The sequence below is a fragment of the Saccopteryx bilineata genome, chromosome 5, assembly GCF_036850765.1.
Source record: "Saccopteryx bilineata isolate mSacBil1 chromosome 5, mSacBil1_pri_phased_curated, whole genome shotgun sequence".
In the NCBI taxonomy this organism is placed as follows: Eukaryota; Metazoa; Chordata; class Mammalia; order Chiroptera; family Emballonuridae; genus Saccopteryx; species Saccopteryx bilineata.
The window spans coordinates 83,849,107-83,869,540 of NC_089494.1; the positions used below are offsets into that span (position 1 = coordinate 83,849,107).

Genomic DNA, 20,434 nt, shown 5'->3' on the forward strand with positions numbered 1-20,434 from the left:
CTTCACTTGATTACAAAATATAAAAATAGAATTGTTTTTAAGTGCAGATTTTTATTTAAAAAATTAACAGGTGGAGTGACTCATCTAATTCAAATAATTCACATAATCTAATCAAATAGTCAATATAAAATAATGTTTATTTTTTAAAAAGTTAAATAACAGTTTAATTAAAACACCAACTTAGTAAATTAAACAAAAACATTAAGTAACCAAAAGTTGCTGAAAATCAACCAAAGACCAGGAGTAAGGCAAAAATGCATCTCATCAAAGATGGATAATTCGGTTCTTTACAGATTATCAGTGATTACAAATTATTACAGATATTTTAGCATATAAAAAGCTTATAAAATACTTGAGAAATAAAAATTTCTGTAGGATTTCCCCAATCTTTTCATAGATATATGTGCTTCCTAATGTAATATAGAAAATTTATCATAATATTACAAAAAAAAAGGTATTTCTGATTCGGACAGTTATAGATATAGATTTTAGTGATATATTAAAGTCTATATATAGAAATCTTACTTATGGATCTTAAAATGTTTTCTTCCTGTCTGCCCCACTAAATGTTAACTCCTTCTGGTTGTTGTTGTTGTTGTTTGGTTGGTTTTCTTTGGGGCACGTGGGGTCTGCATGTAACCAGAGACAATAATCCACTTGAAGAACACCACTCTGGTTTTTTCCATGTTTACTATCCCTTTTTTTTAAATTAATTTATTTATTCATTTTTAGAGAGGAGAGAGAGAGAGACAGAGAGAGGAGAGAGAGAAGGGGGAGGAGCTGGAAGCATCAACTCCCATATGTGCCTTGACCAGGCAAGCCCAGGGTTTCAAACCAGTGACCTCAGCATTTCCAGGTGGACGCTTTATCCACTGCGCCACCACAGGTCAGACTACTATCCCTTTCATAATTAACTTTCTTTCTTAATCTGGTACATGACTTCTAAAAGGGAAATATTTTTGTTTTCAACTCCAGAGTCTAAGTTAGGTTTTCCTCCTTTAATTTTACAGGTAAAACTTACTCAGAAAATGAAACATAAAAACTGAAATTCCCTTTTCAATTCTGCTACTTCGAGCTTTCTGTCCCAAAGCAGATCATTTTAATAGTCATTTCATCAAAATAGCATAGACCTTTCTTTCCCTGCTGTTTATCAGTTTACTCTGGACAACTTACCTAACCTTTATGTGTGTCTTAATTTCCTCATCTATAAAGTGGCAGCACTAAAAAAACCTACTTTTGGAAGTTGTTACGATGAAATGAATCAATATCTATAAAGCACTCTAAATGGCATCCAGAACACAGTAACATCTACATTTGTTAAATAAATACAAATTAATAAGTGAATCTGAAAAATTACGTACTAGATCAGTTTCTCTGGAAATGTTTATAAAAATATATTCAGTGGGCCTATCCCAGGCAAATGAGAAACTGTATCAATGGGACCAGACAACCTATATGAAAAAAAAAATCAAAAATCTCTTCAGGTAATCTCAATTTACAAACTGGCCTGTCAGCAGTGACATTCAACAATCTAGCCACATTTCACACACCCTGCCATCACTCTTTTCCTCTTCAATGGCCACAAAAGTCACTGTCCAAAGCAACTTGTGACTTAATAGCATCAGTTTTACAAAAGCAGAAGTTTAGCTTTAGAATTTTCTTTCTTACCTAAAGCAAAACTGTTTGTCCTCACCAAGGCAAAGAAAAAAGTCAAAAAAGAGAAAGGAACACCTGATCTCTAAAGGTTGAGACCGCTGGTTCGGGGAAAGGACAGAACAGTAAATTGAGACATGAACCTTGTGTTTTTGCCCAGCACTCATTCCTAGTCCCAGGACACAGACCGGCACTACCTTAGTAACAGTGGTTCATGGTTACCTAGCAGGAAGGAACAAGTCACCTCCAATCCTCTAATCCAGAGGTCCCCAAACTTTTTACACAGGGGGCCAGTTCACTGTCCCTCAGACCGTTGGAGGGCCGCCACATACAGTGCTCCTCTCACTGACCACGAATGAAAGAGGTGCTCCTTCCGGGAGTGTGGCGGGGGGCCACATAAATGGCCTCAGGGGGCCACATGCGGCCCGCGGGCCGTAGTTTGGGGACGCCTGCAATCCTTTCTACAAACATTGAAGTAGTCAACTGAGGCTAGAGCAATTGCTAGCATCTTTCCTAGGTCCAAATTTATTGCCCTGAACTGTAACTACAAAGAGAATGGAATAGTTACAGGGCCTATGTGTCTTTAAGTCGTGAATATATGCCCATGTTGGCCTGTGCTATGGGGGTGCATGGGGTTATGGTAGCTTAGGCTAACAAGGATTCCCATTCAGTTTATAGAATGTGGTGAAATGAATTACCAATAATGTGATGACATTTTCATCTCTATTTATTAAATTAGAAAAATAAGTGCAGTGTAGAAAATGCACAGGAAGCTAAATTTATTTTAAGAACCACATATTGAGATTCAGCTGCACCATCTTAGTTGGTATTAAAATGTCCGCTCTTTTACAAAATGATGGTGATATAGCTAGACTTTGTAAAGCATTCTTACCGCGCAAAAGAAAATGTTCCCGTGGAGGGTGGCACTCAGTTTTTTTAAAAAAATTTCTTAGTAAAATGTCAGCCTGAGAACTACTAGAGCACTGGCCCAGAGACAGAAAGAACTGATGTGATCCCTGGCCCTACAACACAATACCCGGGTGATTTTGAGCAACTGAGTCCTCACTTATAAAATGGGATAGTAATACTACTTACTACTCATATGGTTATGAGGATAAAATCATAAAATGTGGTCAGTCCTGTCAGAGGTTTGTTTACCCACAGTACAATTACAAAGTAAGCATCCAATAAATTTTAGTCATTTTATCAATTTAAAACTAAATTAACCATATTAACTCCCTCATAAATAAATTAAAAAGGCTATGCTTTCATGTCTCCTTATTTCCAAGTATTTTGTCCCATTTTTCCTAAACAAAACTAATGTTAGTATTGCATCAGGGTCTTGATAGTCATATAAATCTCATCCTCTGCATATAAAACCAATTATATAATAAAAAACTCAAGAGGAAATTAAGTCAGTTATTATGCTTCTGGTCTACAGGAAGATAATCCTCCCATGTGTCAAAATCCATTTTGTTCACAACAAAGAGGTTATGTGCTTGGAGTATCAAGGCAATTAATATTAGACAAAAGATTAAGTTGATATTTACTAATATCTCTAAGGTGTAATTTGGGTGATTTTGAATATGTAGGTTGTGCTTTAAATTCTTCTTTCTGTTTACAGTGGCTACTCAGCTCATGCATTATGTTCACTAAAGTGCCAACCAGCAGTTTAATCATACTCTTCCCTATAATGTTCTACAAGAGCTTAATAGGACTTAAATGACAATTCAATGTACTTTAATGTATCAAACAGATTCCCAATTAATTCCACATCAAGTTAAAACCCTGATATGCTATATCTTAAAGACAGTTGCCATCTATCTTAACAGTAAGTACGTCTAAAAAATACAAAAGAAATCTTAATATTTAACAATCTGTTTAATTTTTTCTCATAACAGGAAATATCACAAGTATGTTCATATCTATGATAAAATTGTCACTACTTTCTCTATATCCTTCTCAAGTTATGTTAGGAGGATTAACCTTAATATGGGACAACTTTTGAAAACTGATATTTTGCATCTTGCTTTAGTTCTATTGTACAGGTTGAGCAATTAGAGTAGGGTAAACATTAGGAGAGAAACTAATAGTTCATATAATAATTACGTGAACATTTGAGTGAAGATGAGCCTTTAATGGAAAGATATGTGTCCCTAATTTAACTTACATTTTGAATGGTAGGCCCCAGCCAACTTTTAATAATCTGTAGTAGTTCCTTTTAAAAATTAAAAATTTCAGGCCCTGGCCGGTTGGCTCAGCGGTAGAGCGTCGGCCTGGCGTGCGGGGGACCGGGTTCGATTCCCGGCCAGGGCACATAGGAGAAGCGCCCATTTGCTTCTCCACCCCCCTCCCTTCCTCTCTGTCTCTCTCTTCCCCTCCCGCAGCCAAGGCTCCATTGGAGCAAAGATGGCCTGGGCGCTGGGGATGGCTCCTTGGCCTCTGCCCCAGGCGCTAGAGTGGCTCTGGTTGCAGCAGAGCGATGCCCCGGAAGGGGCAGAGCATCGCCCCCTGGTGGGCAGAGCATCAATCAATCGCCCCTGGTGGGCGTGCCAGGTGGATCCCGGTCAGGCGCATGAGGGAGTCTGTCTGACTGTGTCTCCCCGTTTCCAGCTTCAGAAAAATACAAAAAATAATAATAATAATTAAATAAAATAAAAATTAAGAATTTCAGCTTAAATAAATAAATTTTGAGACAAACTAAGAAAATAAAATTGGAAAACATAGCTAAAAATGTAATTTAGCTAATGCCTTAACAAGGGACATTAGGACATACATTAAACAAAGAAAATGTCTTTAGCCACCTTTAGTTATTTCTTGGTAATCAAGATAAAATCTATTAAATATTTTATTATAAATATCCTACATTGAAAACATACACATAAATCTAAATCTGAATCAAGGGGAAATAAGTGTAAAATAAATAAGGTCTGTTTAATTTATATTTTGCTCACAAAAAAATTTCTTATAATGCTCCAACTGAACTAATGTGTGTATTCATTTTCACAAATTTCTTTGAATTCTCTAAATTTAACAATGGAAAACTAGACTCTTCAAAAACTCATGTAACTAATTAAATGGCAGGAGTCTAATCTGTTAAAATAAATGGTTCATCAGCAGACAGTGTCAAATCTGTAAATGTGACTTACGTGTTCAAACATATGCTTAGTGTATTGGTGGGGGAGGGGCAATGAGTTAAGAAATGTCTTAGTAGACACTGGCCAATTGGCTCAGGGTTAGAGTGTCCACCCAGCGAGTAGATGTACCAGGTTTGAGTCCTGGTCAGGGCACACAAGAGAAGCAACTGATTCTTTACTCATCTCCCTCCTCTCTCTCTCTCTCTCTCTCTCTCTCTCTCTCTGTCTCCCCCCCCCAGCCAAATAAATAAATAAATATCTTGTTATAAATCAACAGCTACAATATGAGCACATACACTTAATTTTTGATTGGATATTTCACATGCATTCATTCTGATGATAAAAGTAGAAGGATTTAAAACAATAGTCCAATTAATTTTTTAATAATTAGGCCATTACTTAATAAGGCCACCCATTTCAAAATAATGATCTTGTTGGATTTTATTAAGATGTCTTTAGATTCCTATGACTGATAGTGACACATTCCCAAGAAGGTGATGTATTAAAAGGCAGTCAAAATTGGTTGTTTACTGCAAAAGAAACAATTTGAGAATGTGACGTCTAAGAAGGCATGTTAGTTAAAGAACAAAATGCATTTTCTTAAAGCACAAGGAACAGTTATCATACACAAGCAGTAATGTTATTTATCACTTATATTGGGACTGTACTAATACTTTACTCTCAGTCATTTCCTTTACCTTTCTTGTTATTCAGAAATATCAATAGTCTCTTCACTTGCCCAACCAGAAATAGTAAAAACACTCATCTGCTTGTTCTCTCACCTTCTTCCTAAAATGACAAAGTTTTAAAAAGCTGCAAAATCTCTTACAAGGCAATGTTCCTGTTACAACTAGCACTTCTAAAGATCAAGTTGGCAAAATGGAAACATTGTATTTCACTGACATAACTGTTTAACCTGAAATTAATGCATATTAAGTTAAAAAGTTAAATGCATCTCAATACTCTTAGTGGTAAGAAATCAGAGCATATCTCAACCAATCTACATCAGAATTTCACTTTTACTACCTCTTCACTATTTTCCAATACAAAAAAAAAATGGGTAGAGTACCAGGTGATTTATAAATAATATTTTTAAGGCAAAATTGCCTTCAACATGATCTTGAATAATACTTATGGCTAATCTCAAACTGTTTTAAGAGGTGACTACCAAATCAGCAAGATCATTGTATCAAGAGGCATTACATTTCTAAGTACTTTGGCAAATTCTCCTATCCATGTAGTACCACACCTTTCATATATATTTAAAGCAGTAAGAAAACCAATAAATTATTAAAGGTAAATGATACAGTTTACAGATCAATCTATAGACCCCAAATATTTTAAGCTGATACATTTGTTCTTTGAGAGAGAATTTTTCACTTTTTAAAAACCACACAAAAGTATTCACCTACAAATGATGTCAAGTGCTCGTTTACTTTCAGGTAGTAAGATTGAAAAATGCCATCATCAGTCTCTAAATTCATTTCTTCTATTTTGCAATGATTGTTAAAGAACATCAGCCAAGTTGACTTGCAGAAAGGGCAAATTCAAGCAGTGACCAAGCTAAAAAGACACAGAGGACTCATGTTTCATTCAACATCCCTTCTACTAGTCCTCTATTCTCATTCATAAAAAGGCTAAATGAAACAGGGGGAAAAAAGGAGGCAGAATTCAACTTCTTGTATGTAGGCTCATAAGCATAGCTGGATAACTTTAAAGTCTATAATCAGCTGCATGATAATCAATCAATAAGTTTTAATTATTTACTAATTTTGCCATATTGAGCTGGGATCTGCATATTTGACACATAGTAGGTCCCATTCTGGACTCTGGGATCCAGAATTAACGTACACCAACAGTCCTGTACTTTGGAAAAGCTTTCTTTGCTTTCTCTCTAAACCTGACCTGAGACAAGGTGCCTTGCAAGCCCTGGAATGAGATTAGTATCACAGAAATAGCAAATAAAAAGCATTTATTTATACAAGCAGGAGCAGCCAAGGAAAATTCTCAGTAGAGCTGAAGATGGGCAGGGGCATAAGAAAAAGATGTGAAATCATAGTTTGTGGCAAACAGTGTGGAGAAATGCACTTTTCTTCTGTTCAAAGCCAGCCTTCGCCCATGAAAAATTCTTTAAATCTATACATCTCTGAAGTCACTCAAACAAGGTTTCAATATTAAGGTTCCAATTTTGCAGGAGATCAGGCAAATGATTAGTAATGCAATATGACAGTCAAGATGAGGAAAGGAAATGATGGGCAAAAAAGGCAAGAAGAACAATCAGGGAAGGTGAGAGGTCCCAAGTCAGTCACCAATAGATTGACCTTACTTTTCAATATTCTCAAACCAGCAGATTTCTTTAACACTAGAGGGCATGAATGCAAACACACACACACACACACACACACACACACTCAAACACACGCAAACACACAAGAGGGGGTAGCAACCTTGAGCAAAGGCAGCCTTCCTATAAAGTCAACGATTTGAGGGACCCAAGGAAACACGAAATTTCCAGGGGCAGACAAGTGTCTTTGGCCCTGCAAGTAAAATATCTGTGCTGTGTTTCTAGGAGGAGTGACCGCGATCTCTCCCAAGAAAACCGCTCAGGGATTGAGTGCCAGGGCTGTTTAAAGCAGGCAGTCCCCCAATACTCCTCTCCTCCGCTAGTAACACCTTTGCCTCACAAAAGCTCCCCAGCCTTTGGAGATTAGTTTCCCCCGTATCTCTAAGCTTCTGGGTTTGCCTGCCCACTGTCTCTTCCGTTGTGGCTGCCGGTAAAGGCTGGAAATAAAGACTCTCCACCTGGAAATTCAACTGATTTTAGCCAACGAACAGGGTAGAGGCGCCCGCAGCTTTCGCTGTCCAAACCAGCAGCCTCCGTGCGCTCGGGCTGGCAGCAGCGCAGCGCCCTCGAAACCCGGGAGGAGAGGCTGGCCCTTACGCCCCTCAACTTCACAACCCAGAAAACTGCAGGCTGTTTTCACCCCGCAGCCCCTCTGGCTCCCAGCAGGGAGGTCTCTGTAACCGAAAGTGCCCAGAAGGTGGGCCAGGGTGTGTTCCCCTGGCCAGGGCGCCTCGGAATCTGGAAGCTAGTGTTCGGGAGGATGAGGCAGGACAAATTAGAAAGATAGCTAGAGATAGGCAGCAAAAGGCAGAAAGGGAGAAAATAACGGCAAGACGCAGACAAGCTGAAGAGAGAATAATAGGGACACAGAGACATCCCAAGAAAGACGGAGAAAGAGAATGAAAAAGAAACAAGGAGACCCGTGGGCTGGAGAGTCAGAGAAAGAAACTGAGTCAGACAGAGAGACACACACAGACACAATGAAAGGCAAGGAGCATTGAAAGAGGCAAAGGGAGGCAGAAAGGGAGAAAGGCAACCGTCGGGAAAGACACCCAAGATCCAGAGCGTCCCTGATGTCCAGAACGTCCCTGATGTAGGGCGGTGAAAGCACTCGTGCAACCGCAGCCAGTGGCCCGCAGCTGCTGAGAGAAAGTTGCCTCGGTGGGAAGGCCGAGCCGCCCCTTGGCCGAGCGTCACCAAGACGCCGAGGGTGGCCAGCGCCCCCAGATCCGCGGAGTACCTGAGAAAACAGGGTAGAGGACGGACGGCGGCACAAAGTTCCGCGACTCTTGGTCCTCCCTCCGCACCTGCAGCGGCGGAAGACCGCGCTCGGAGACTCGGAAAGCCGCTGCGTCCGGTCCGCCCGCGCCCCTGCCCGGGACCGGTCGGGGCGCTGAGCTCCGCGCCGCGCCACGCGCCGCAGGACTTTGCGGCGCCCACCCGGGCACTCTGGCCGCCCGGAGAGGGAGGAGGGACTCGCCCCAGACAATTACAAGGAAGAGAGGGGAAGAGAGGAAGCAAGAGAGACGGAGACCTGCTATCGCGGCCAAGGATCCCGCGAAGAGGGAAAGGCGGTCCACGCATGGAATGCAGCCTCCGACCCAGCCCGGCAGGAGCCGGCGGGCGCGCCGAGCCTGCGCTCACCTGGAACCCGGGCCGGCTGCGAGTGCGGCGTGCAGCCCGGCTCCCGCCTGCGCCTCCCGGTCACACTTCCCCGCAAGCAGAGCGAGCGGACTCCGGCCTCGGCCAGCCCCAGAGAGGCGCCCTCATAGCGCGGCGCGGGCCAGAGGACTCCGCGAGTGCGGCGAGAGCAGGCGCCGAGGCCAAGGAGGCGCAGGAAGCGGGCGAGGGCTCCTAGCACATTGTCACCTCGGCAGAGCTGCCGCCGCCGCCGCCTGGTCACTTCGCCCCCGGCCCCCGCCCCCCCCCCCCGAGCCCGCTCCCTCCAGCCCCTCCTCCTCGTGCGGCCCCTCCCCCTCCCCGCGGACCCAGCCGGGAGGCCTCTCACAGGGCTAGTATCATTTACGTAACCAGCACCCCAGCCCTCAGCCCTCCCTCCCCGCTCTGCTCCTCCCCGGGCTGGGGCGGTGCGCGCTGAACTCGCTCCAGCTGCTCCAGGAGCCGCGGCTCGAGCGCTGTGCACAAGTCCCGCGATACTTGGCAGGCACAGCCGCGGAAAGCAGCCGTGGGGTCGGCTCCTTTCCTCCGAGAGCGCCCCGCGACCCGGGCCGCCCAGGCGCCCCACGGTGGGAAAGCTGGCTTGCGCCAGCAAAGCCCAGTGCAAGGATGTACTGGGATCCGGACTGCCCTCGGGTGAGCTCGGGCTACCGCACCCCAGCCGTCGGCTCTGCAGTGGAGAGATGCTGCGGGGAATTTGAGGTTTCGGCGCTCTGGAGCAGAAAGGACAGAGAATAGTTTGGCCTCTTGTCCATTACACTTCACTGTGCCCAGATCTAGCGATCTGGTTGGTAAGAGACTGGGAAAGCAAAGCGCTTCCTTGTGCTCTTAAATTTTTTAGAAAGAGATCAAGTAAAAAGTAGATCTTCACATTTCTTTTCAGTGAAGAGAACATGTCTTTAACACAGAAAGCCAAAGTACCCGAATGCTTGCATTTCAAAAGTTAATGGGCAGTCGTTTCTAAGTAAGGTTAACATGGAGTGTAGCAGAAAGGCATGGCACTAAATGAGTTATCTGTAAGGATTTAAGAACAGTGTGTGCCTGTCACAAAGCACAGACTTAAGACTGAAAGTATTAGCATCAGAAGACTTGGGACCTATCCCCCACTGCCATGTGGGAGGGACTCTTCTAGGAAGTTGGGATTGCTGAACTCAAGTCCCCTTTTGTCCTTTTTCACTTTCGCCTCTTGGTTAGTTTTGGCCCTTGGCTTTCTTCATTCTTAGCTTTCCTGTTTGGAAGAGGGAGTAAAGTAAGGCTGTTTTCCTTCTTTCACAGTGTCACGTCAACCTCTTAGTTCATTTGGCAAAACTAGGGGTGGCTATAATAACTACTTCAAAAATATTATGAGCCATATTGTACACACATTATTAATTATAATTATTATTTCAGAGAGATTACTGATATTCATAAAAGGCAATTTCTAGAGATGTTATCCTTATATCTTTTCATGAATCAGTTATCATCTAAATAGGTATAATTATTTAATATTTCTGCCTACATTGTCCATTCTTGCCACCTCTTCCCATTATCAATTATGGAGCATTTACCAGAGGTGCTTTCTGTGCATGCGTCAGGACACGGTGCCACTCCTAACACCAGGGAGATTCTGCAGTTTCTCTCTATCACTCCTTCTTGTAAGTTACATTTCTGGCATCAGGCTGCTCAACTCTGCATGGCAAACTGAGAAAAGCTAAGGACCAGCAAGTAAATTATTTGGATTCTAATCATGGCACAGCCACTAAGTAGAAGTATATACTTTGAAAAATATAATATCCCATCCTTAAGTTCTTCATCTCTAAAAAAAAAAAAAAAAGAAAAGAAAAATAGCAATACCATTTTGCTATCTTTGTAGTAATATTTAACTAAATTTGTGACCACAAGACATTGTTATTACCTCAAAGTAGCTTGCTGGGAATTACAGTATTAGCTTTTGCTTTAAAACACATTATCCCAAAACTCAGTGGCCTAAAACAATAAACTAAATTTATAATTTCTCAAGGTTTTGTGGATTATCTGGGTGATTTTCTGCTCTGATTGGCTCAGTTTAGGCTGAATAATCTAGGATAGCCTCGATCACTTGTCTACTGGTTGGTAATCTAATTGGAGGGAGAGCTCAACTGGGATAGCTTGTCTTTGTTCAACTTTATCTCTCATCCTTCGGTAGGCTAGCTTTATCTTCTTGATAGTTGTAGGATTTCAAAAAGCAGCAATGGAGTACAAGCTCAATTTAGAGCACTTTTCAAGGTCTGTCCACACACATTTGCCAATGTCACATTAGCCCAAGGAAGTTACCTGGCCACGCCCAGATTCAAAGGTGGATTAATCTTTTCAACGTCTTGAATGGAAAAACTGAAAAATCATATTACAAATAGGAATACACACACAAATGGGAACCACTTGAGACCATTTTTATAATCTACCATAGGTTCTCTGTAATTACTAGAAAATAAAAAAATTTCTTATAGTGAATAAATCTGATAAACATTATCTTAACCAAATGATCAATATAAAAGTCACCAATAATAGGACCAGATGATATCATGAGCCTCATGATGTAATGCACTAATAAGTACACAATAAAATTTATTTAGTATTCTAGAGGAAAAAATGTTATGCATAATTGACTGTAATTATAAGGAAGCAAAAGACATTTAAATTGAGGGAAATGCCATAAAGTATCTTCTCTGTACTTGTCAAAAATATCAGTCTGATGAAAGTCAAAGAAAGTCTGAGGAACTTTTCCAGAATAGAGAAAATTAAAAAGACATGACAACTCAATGCAATGTGTGATCCAGAATTGAATACTGGGATGGAAAAATAAATACATATATCTATAAAGGACATTATTAGGACAATTAGTATAATATGAAGTAAGTCTATAATATCTATAGGTCTTTTATTTATGTTAAATTGCATTTAGGTTTATATCAACATTAAATATCATAATTTTGATTATTTTATTGTGATTAATAAAATATTTGGGAGGATAAAAAGGGCATAGTGGCTTCATTTTATTCACAATGGTTTAAAAATATCTCTAGAGAGAATGATGAAGGAAATATGAAAATTTTTTAACAACTGATAAATGTTGGTGAAGAGTATATGGGACTTTCTTGTAGTAATTTTACAACATTTTTACACTGGAATTTATTTTTTTAACGAGAATAAATAATTTTTGCTTATCTCACAAGAAGATTAAATGCAATAAATTATGTAGATGAGTGTTGAAATTAATAAAAATTTATATTGTACTTTTTTTCAAATATAAAGCTAAGGATTTATAGTTAATTAGTGAGGAATTATTCAAATATTTGTTTAGATAAATTATATGGCCAACATTGTACCATTAATTAGCTATAAGGCATAGAGCAACTTAGATGGAGAATATACTAACGACAGGGATATAAGTTTAGCAGGTACAACTGACCTGATTAACCAAAGCTCAAATTGAAATGGTATAAAGAGGAGTGATATATCCAGATATATACATACATACATACATACATACATATTGCTGAAATTAAAATGTCTGGTTGTGGCAAATTATTAACAATAAAGGAGAAGATAAAGGTATTATATAATTTTTAGAGTTTAATATTGGGTGAATAGGAGAATAAAGATACCATTATTAACAGAAACAGAAAGCAGTAACTTTATTTTCTAATATAAATATCTAATGATATTTCTAGTTATAATACTTTAGTGAATTCTCACTTTTAAGAAATAGTCTAAAATCCATAATAAACCTTACAAGATTCTTTATAATCTGGTCCCTGCTTGCCTTCTTAATACTTACAATGAGCTAAGCATTGGGACTGAATAAAAAGAAAAATCAAACAGCCCTTATGAAACTTAGAGCCCCCTAGTCCATCATCCACTGAAGGGGTACTGAGTGCTTACACTGTGTCCTGGGAATGTAAGCAAAAAGATAAAGACTCAAATTTCATGAATGCTACATTTCAGTGTGGTATGCACTAGACAAATAAGCAAATTCGTGCTTATATCAGGTGTTAATAAATTCTCAGAAGAAAATTGAAATAGCTTGCCAACCAGTGTGCTATAAAATGTTTACAGATATCCCTTGGTATACTGATCACCTCACCCATCAGTAATGGTCAAGTAGAGCAACCTCAAGTAGTCAGAGTCCATAGACAGGTCTCTAGTCATAAAAAGCTGTGCAAGGCTCTTTGGCGAATGGCATATTCTGAGAATATGTTTCATTGTTCCTGAAGGTGGTAAAAATAAGGAAGTGTCCACTTCTGGACAACTACTTCAGCATTCAGCTACAGGCCACTGACTAGGGCTCATAAAATAGTTTGAAGATTTTTTTTAGGGTAAAAGGAACATTGCACATAGTTCAAAGGGTAGCCCATTAGACATAAGGAAGCAAAGAGGTTGGGCAGAAACTTCTAGTGAGCACAGCTTTAGTAGACCCAAAGTTGTAGCAACATAAATAAATATAAAGTAATTCTGTTCTATATGTTTCTTATTTGCTATTTGTCTTTTAGCCACATCAGCTGCAAGTTGGCTGTTCTAACAATGCTTGAGCATTCTTCAAATGTAAGCTTTATAATTGTTTCAAATTTTCTTGTAAAAATTTTAAACAGATTTGAAACTCATTTATATCCACAGAATTTCAAAATTATATCTATTAAGACAAGTAGAGCTAATATATTTTAAATACCATTTCAACTGATATAAGTATTTGGCTCTAAAAGTAAAGGTTTGAAATCTTTTTCACCTACTTGTGCAAACAAATTTTCTCAGCCTTGAAGATAATAGCTCATTATGTCATTTAAAATGTCATGATCAACAAATATTACTATTTCAAATATAAAATCTGTTATTAAATGTTAAGATCATATGCCTGACCAGGCAGTGGCACAGTGGATGGAGCATCGGACTGGGATACAGAGGACCGAGGTTCAAGACCCCAAGGTTGCCAACTTGAGCACGGGCCCATCTGGTTTGAGCAAAGCTCACCAGCTTGGACCCAAGGTCACTGGTTTGAGCAAGGGGTTACTCAGTCTGCTGAAGGCCCACGGTCAAGGCACATATGAGAAAGCAATCAATGAACAACTAAGGTGTCGCAACAAAAGACTGATAATTGATGCTTCTCATCTCTCTCCATTCCTGTCTGTCCCTATCTATCTCTCTCTCTCTCTGTCTCTGTAAAAAAAAATGTTGAAATCATAGAGGCATGATTTCACCGAAATACTCTTAATAGATTTTATTTGAAGGTCTTATACAATCCAGTAGGTCTTATTTCTTAATATATTGTTTTTATAATAATAAATCAATAATTTGAAGAAAATGGTATTAATTTTAACCAAGCTCTATATCAATACACTCATATTTGCTCTACTTTATCTCATTATCTATAAAATTTGCATCCTTAGTATCTAACACAGTTGAAAATTTACATTGTTTTTACATTTGTGTGATTGATATCCGTTTCCTCTAATATACAACAGAATACACCACAGTAAAGTATATGTTTACATGGTGGCCATGGGAGTGGGGGGAGTTGTTAGTTTCACTCCAAACACAATGCCTGTTCTACAGTCATCTTTTGTTGAATAAATAAATTAGTCCAACCATTCATTAATCAATGAATGGTTTTAAACTTCTCCTGTAAACCTTTCTTTGTTTTATCTTCCCTTTTCCCACTAGAATTTTTCTGTCCTTGCTTTGAATTCTTGGTCAGGCAGTAGTGTCAAAGCATTAGGGAAAACGATAATTTTTTGTCCTCCCTCATCTTTCAGCACCACGGAGAGCAACAAATGAGTCTCCCAACCAAATATGTGGTCACACCAGTCTGACTATGCTATTATTTAGCATATATCGACAAGGATAAGTAAACAGACATGAATAAAAGACTACTATTCAGCATTCATAAACAGAAATAAGTAAATAGATGGAAATCAGAACAATGTGGAAAAGCATTGGCATTCACTTAAGGGAATGAATATTTCTGTCATTTAAACTCTCTTCAAATGTGAAGTGTCAAGTGCCATCAGAGTTCAAAGCATGAAACAATTACACATCCACAACCTCAATACTTTTACACTTGTAAATACCATATAGACATACCTTTCTTAGAAGGTAAATTCCTGGAAACCAGCGACTATGTCACTGCTTTCTAGGCCTAAGGGCAATGCCTAGCATATAACAAGTAGCCATTTATTTATTAAATATATGTGTAAATTACATGTATTTAATTGTCTTGTTGAAAATATTTCACTTGTTTATTAAAGCTCATAAATAATCCATTAGATTGGCAAAACTATTTTCATACCTAAAAATAAATTCTTAAAAATGTGAATATGAATGCTATAAAAAATAACTACATAGCAGGTAAACTTTATTGTTTATTATATTTTAAAGCTATATTTAAAATATCACCCTTTTTAATGAAGGATTTTCCAGTGTAATTAGTTGTTTAAAAATTTACTCATAACTTCAGCATACCAAATAGAATAACTGCAAAATTATTTAGCCAACAAACAGCTACCATAATGCTCTACTCTGCCACTGGAAAAAATTTAAAAGTTATTGTCTTACAGAGTTAGAATAAGTCAGGGACAAGGAATAAAGAAAGGTGTCACAACCACTATTTTAAATTTTTGATATTTAAAGATTCCTAGAATCATATTATATATTTTTTATTTTTTTAAAGATTTTAGTTATTCATTTAGAGAGAGAGAGAGAGAGAAGGGGTGGAGGAGCAGGAAGCATTAACTCCCATATTTGCCTTGACCAGGCAAGCCCAGGGTTTTGAACCGGCGACCTCAGCATTCCAGATTGATGCCTTATTTACTGTGCTGCCACAGGTCAGGCCCGATTTTTTCCTTAGCCTCATTTTTCTTCAGCTACCCCATTCAATTAAAACTTTTTATGTTGCTATACAATGTACTAAACAATATATCTGTACTGAACAAGTAATTTTAAGGAGGAAAACTCATAAATTATTCAGGATTTAACAGAAAACAAGAAGTAGAAAGTATTAAGTGGAATGTCACAAATTTTGGTCTTGGACCCTATCTAAATATCTGGTTAGAGTCCAGATAAAAAGGAGATATTTCACTTTAAATCCATCTGTGTTGCCAAATTGATGTGAGTAGGTGATGGGCTCAACATTATATGACAGAAGAATGACTATTACTTAGTAAGACAAGATGACTACAATTAACTGTAGCATTACTTAAGAAACAAGTAAATAGCCCTGGCCGGTTGGCTCAGCGGTAGAGCGTCGGCCTAGCGTGCGGAGGACCCGGGTTCGATTCCTGGCCAGGGCACACAGGAGAAGCACCCATTTGCTTCTCCACCCCTCCGCCGCGCTTTCCTCTCTGTCTCTCTCTTCCCCTCCCGCAGCCAAGGCTCCATTGGAGCAAAGATGGCCCGGGCGCTGGGGATGGCTCTGTGGCCTCTTCCTCAGGCGCTAGAGTGGCTCTGGTCGCAACATGGCGACGCCCAGGATGGGCAGAGCATCGCCCCCTGGTGGGCAGAGCGTCGCCCCTGGTGGGCGTGCCAGGTGGATCCCGGTCGGGCGCATGCGGGAGTCTGACTGTCTCTCCCTGTTTCCAGCTTCAGAAAAGTCAAAAAAAAAAAAAAAAAGAAACAAGTAAATAAAGTAATATAGTTCACTTTATTTTGAAACATTAGAAGCTCATGTTTTAAACTACAGTTTAAATAATTTAAAAAAACATGTTTTTAGGATTTTTCATTCATTAGTCTGGAATGCATAACTACATTATCATAAATACATAACTTATGATATATACAAAATATATAACATACATATTATATATGTAGTTTTGATAAGTATAAAGGATTTATAATTATATAGCAATAACAACTATAAAAAGTAAAATTTGGCAGACTGTTAATAACAAGGAAAATAATGGAACATTTAAACAAAGCCCCATGATTCTAAACATAAAAAAATTAAAGAAGACTTGTAAAAGTAGAGTAGGTAGTGATATTTTGAAGTACTGCTACCTTGGAATGGTTATTAGCATCATATAAAAACAATTAAGTTTGATAGCCACAAAGAGCATAATGGTAGATTCACCAAGAATAATTCCATAAGCATGAGACTTAATGTTGCATAATTTATATTCCAAGATATTAACAATTACTCAATTTTGTAAAGAAAAGAAAATTTAAAGGATTTACATGTATTCTTTTCCCAGGTATATACAAAACAATTCTCAAAATTATTTCCAGACTTTCAGTTATATCAATTTTACATCTTTGTGCTGCTTCTCTGGAAATAAAAGGTTGTGTGTGTATGTGTGTGTGTGTGTGTGTGTGTGAATTGTAGCATGATTTATTTTCATTAATGAATGCCTGGAGTTATCATTCTTGTGTGTAATTGCTATAAGATAATTGATTGTGAAAAATTAGCTTTTTATAGCTACTTTTCATTAAACATACAATGGGGCTATGAATGCCATGTGACATATAGATGTTACACTGAGTTCAAGGATATTTAATAATCAATGATAAAAATTTTCAAAGTGCTTAAAAATTAACAACTAAAAATCATATTCTCCCTACAAATTTGCAAGCTATGGAAGCTGCCAGTAGTTAGATTTTTAATATTGATATAAAACCTAGAATCATGGCCTCAAGATACCCATTAGAGAAAGGAAAGCATAGCAAAAGTTAACTATGCTAGAATCAGCTTTTCAAAAGTGGTGCTCCTTCCAGTTTCATCACAAGCAAACCATAGAAATTAGTAAATAAAAAATCACACTCATATTCTCTCATCAGCCCATACAAAATTGTGTGTGTGTGTTTGTGTGCGTGTTTATCAACATATCATCTTCCTTCTCAGGCTCAGGTGCCAGGAATAGTTTGTAGACTTTGAAGTAAAATAGACATGGACAAAATGTCCAGTTCTGTCACTTAACAGCTATGTGACTTTGGACATGTGCCTCTATGAGAAGTAGTCACTTTGTTGATAAAATAAAGATACACTATATTCCATAGTAGATGTTTTAAGAACTAAATAATACACTAAGTACTCAATAAGTGATAGTTTCTAAATTTTCTGCATTTTTAATTTTATTGTTGATTTTTAAATATAATTGGGGCTTAAGGTTAATCTAGACAGATTTTATGCTTATTATTATGGGGACAATTTAAGAGTAAGAATCAAAGTGATCAACACTCTTTGGGATGGAAACATATTAGAAATTCTCTCACTACTTTCCCGTCCTCAAATCTCTAAAAATAATGACTAGAACTTCGAATCAGAATAAACATTTGTACTTTGAATAGGCACCTTGACCTAAATACTGCCCCTATCATTTGTATGTGTGCACATGTGCAAGCATCGTACATACAGTGTCCATAAGTACACACGCACACACGTTCCCCTGTAAAATGAAAGCTCCTGAGCTTTGTCTGCATTGATCATTTAATTATCCCTGTTAGAGAAGACTGAGTGCCTGCCATCTAGTAAGGACACAATAAATAGCATGGATCATACTATAGTCCTATATTCTTCTTTCCTCAATAACCCTGCATACTAGAAGAAAACTGGCTTTTTATTGAAGGTCTCTTTATGACCAGACTTTTATTGGCCTCCTAATCAGACAATGTATGCCCCTCTCTGTGAAGATCATCCTGTTAACAACCATCTGCTGTACCCTCCATAAGCTTTGCATATAGGAGAACATAATGGAATTCAACTAATTTAGTACCAAATAAATAAGCAAGTAACTCTATCCCATATTCCTAGTTTGGGCTGAAGTTTCCTTAGCTAACTCTGGCAAGAACAAAGATATCCTCAATTGCCAAAAATGTGAAAACTTCAGGAAGCTCTTAAGAAGGAACAGAAATAGAAGCATGATCTGTTCGTCAGAACTCAAAGAACTGATACGAGTTATGATAGTAACTCCAACATTTTCAAATTTAGAACTTTTATTTACAAAGCATTATGAAAGATAACTTACATTTTAGCAAAATATTTTGTCTTTTGTATTCCAATATGTCAATTTTCAGAGTTTCAGAAGAAAGTATAAATTTGTGTATTTGCATGCAACTTACTTACCCATTACTGAGAGGTGAGTTATCTAGGACTCCTTTTCCCCACACTTTTCATCTACCTTTCGACTATTGAGTTTTTTGTTACCAGTGTCGATGAAAATTAGAACCAGTTTTATACATACGAATTATGAACTATATCTGTGATAAGCTATCTTACAGAACTATTAGAATTCAAAGCCAGTTATTCTATTAATTCTAAATAGTATTGCAAGGCTTTTAAAAATTCTCTTTTTAGAAAGTACAGAAGTGATGGTGTCTAGATTTTTAAAATAAATACACATACTTCAAATAGAAATTTAGATAAATATATTAATAACATTTAGACAGTGTTCCACAAATTGCATTTTATAGACACTATGGTTTAGAGCCACTCTATGTTGTTGTGTTTTTTTTTCTCCTAATGTTAAAACTGAACAGTGTTTTATTTATTTCTTTTGTCAACTATTAACCTCTCCTATGTTGAGATAAATATCAAAGAAAACCATTGTCAAAAATAGCTATTTGGTGCTAAAAAAAAAACACTAGTCAGTTTTCTGTTTTTTCTTCTATAATGGATATATTTCTCAAATAACTTGTTATATTGCAAGAAGTACAGGAAAGTGATAGCCAATGACAAAAAGTATGTAATAAGTAAGGAGAGACATCAAGCCAGAACCTGGTTGGAGACTTGTCTGTTTATGAAGAACAGACCTAGCAACACAGTGATCACGAGGGTTAGAAGTATTACAGTGACACAGTGATTCTAATAACAACTCTGTGGATATGATTTTGTACATGCAAGTCTTCACATGTTAAAAAACAAAAGAAATTGATCCCATATTAGAAAACCAGAATTTTTCTCATTAAAAATTTTTGGTATCTGGCTTGACTTAAAATTTAGATCTAGAAAAATGAAACCTACTTTGCTAAATGCAAAATAGAGCTACTTCACTGAACCAAGCAGCTATTATTGCTCACAGGAATTTTTGATAACCTTCTTTTTCCATTTCTGCTTTCCTTGAATCTATTCTCAATGGAGCAGTTGAACGGATGCTGTTAAACCCAAGTCAGATCACATTACTATTCTGCTCAAAACTATGCACACCTCCACATCTCACACAGAGTAAAATTCAGAGTCTGTGGTGGTCTATCATTCTGATCTTTTTTCACTCTGCTCCAGTCTAACTGGCCTCCTTGCTATTTCTCATATACTTGAGGCATTCTTGTCCCTCAGGACCTTGGCATTTCCCACCCCCTTTGCCTGTCATGACTTTTCCACAGACAATTGCATCTTGCTCTCTCATGTCATTCAAATTTTAACTTAAATATCATGTTCATAGTGGAAACTAACCGCTTAATGTAATATTATACACTGATACTCCTATCTCCCTTTCAAAGTTGCCATACTTCCATCGTTATCACCAAATAGATTTTACTTACTTATCACTTATTTCTTGTCCCTCTTATAATAGAAGCAATTTTAGATATGGATCTTTGTATATTTTACTTCTTGCTATATTGCCTGATTTTAAAATCTTATCTGGCATGACCAGGAGGTGGCGCAGTGGCTACAGCATTGGACTGG

The 20,434-nt window shown here is 38.0% G+C and overlaps 1 protein-coding gene across 4 annotated transcripts in view; it reads right to left on the reverse strand.

The window, feature by feature from the left end:
- Positions 1-9,008, reverse strand: part of GALNT13 (polypeptide N-acetylgalactosaminyltransferase 13) — a 573,465-nt gene extending 564,457 nt beyond the window's left edge. For 3 of the 4 annotated variants that reach the window (XM_066279813.1, XM_066279812.1, XM_066279810.1), the window contains exon 1: positions 8,669-9,008. The gene's annotated coding sequence lies outside the window, so the exon portion shown is untranslated. The remainder of the gene's footprint in view (positions 1-8,668) is intronic. The other variant, XM_066279811.1, reaches the window with a different exon arrangement.
- Positions 9,009-20,434: the final 11,426 nt, after the last annotated feature.